The sequence below is a fragment of the Saccostrea cucullata genome, unplaced genomic scaffold (genome assembly GCF_032062105.1).
Source record: "Saccostrea cucullata isolate Sc308-1 unplaced genomic scaffold, CSIRO_AGI_Scuc_v1 ctg2251, whole genome shotgun sequence".
Taxonomy (NCBI): Eukaryota; Metazoa; Mollusca; class Bivalvia; order Ostreida; family Ostreidae; genus Saccostrea; species Saccostrea cuccullata.
In genome coordinates, this window is record NW_026935984.1 from 32,516 (window position 1) to 34,011 (window position 1,496).

Sequence of the window (1,496 nt, forward strand, 5' to 3'; positions counted from 1 at the left end):
TGAGCACAACTTGTTATAAAAATATCATTAGGAACATCCACACTCAACCGATTATTGCGGCCTATGATAACTCTTATAGCTACATTATATAGATATACATGTATATATGAAAATTCCAATCTTTTTATAGATGAATCCGGAAGTGTATCTATTGTAAATAATTACGAAATGTAACATCACATTTCATTTCTTATCTTTTGTTTCAGTTGCGGCACATTTGGTGGGAAGACAATCCGTCGTCGTGACTGCAAAGGACAACACCACCAACTTCCTGTCAGCTGTTGATGCCTATGACAATGTCGCAGGATTTCTTCATAGGACGGATCCAATAGTAATAAGATCCACTAACATTTCTTTGGATGAGCAGGAAACCTTACTAAATATAGACCACGATGTGGATGGGGTAGTCTTGGGCTTGTCCTCCCTGACAGCTATGCTTTTTCCCTTTCGGTACCTGAATGTTCTTGCGGAAAAGTTATGGCCCCTGAAGCCTGCATTCCCCGTACTAAAGAAACATTTGGATTTGTTGAAGTACAAGGAGTCATTGACAGCCTTGCGGAGAAGCCAATGTTTCCTGTTGCTTTATGATTGTGGTTGGGAATGTTACCTGTGCTTAGTTCCGCTGCCAGATGCCAGAGTGAATCATCTAACCTCCCGCGACAGTTACCTCCTGTCTGTGAACTACTTCAAGCAGCTGATGTCCTGCTTCAAGAAGAACCTTCTTGACCTCCTCGAGCATGGGAAATGCATGGAAACACTGACAAAGAACAGTATTTCTAAATTGGAGAGGATGCACATTCTCCCGGAGGACCAGAAGCAGATTTTAGCCACTATGGATACCGCCATCCAGCAGACTCGTTTACCCGATGGCTTCGAAATGAAGATTATCCTGTTCCGGTTTGGAGAGCGTGACAAGAGCGTGGTGACCCTGGATGTAGATCCTAACCTGGTTGAAGACCAGACTGTCCACGTTGCTTTAACTCTCAGTGGCACCCCAGATATTGGATTTTTGTGGTCTAGACAGGGAGTCCAGCGACTTGTCGGGGATAGAGGTATACTCTCCAGTTGCTTGTCGTTTAGGGAGTGCGGTAATTTCTCATCCAATTTAGATGGCCGTCTTATAGATGTGAAGCCACCCCTACGACAGGTTATTCATGATGGTTTCTTGGTGCGCTTCGTGCAGCTTTATGGAGACACTCCTCATATTAGGCCTGAAACCAGTTTACATCCCGTGTCCGGAGCCATAGTAAACTGTGGAATGTTCCATCAGTCCACCCTTAAGCGGTTCGACAGGGATAGTGAGAAGTATGTATCCATTTGCAGAGATAACATCAACGGCCTGCGCAGACTGAGATGTCGCCTTGAGTATGTGGTCGCTCCCAGCCAGGTGTTGACAGTTATAGATCCAACGTCAATCCTCCGTTCCTCAGAGTTAGGGAGACTGCTCCATCAGGAAGATCTTTTGGTCCCATTCCACCTGGAGAACGATTCCCTCT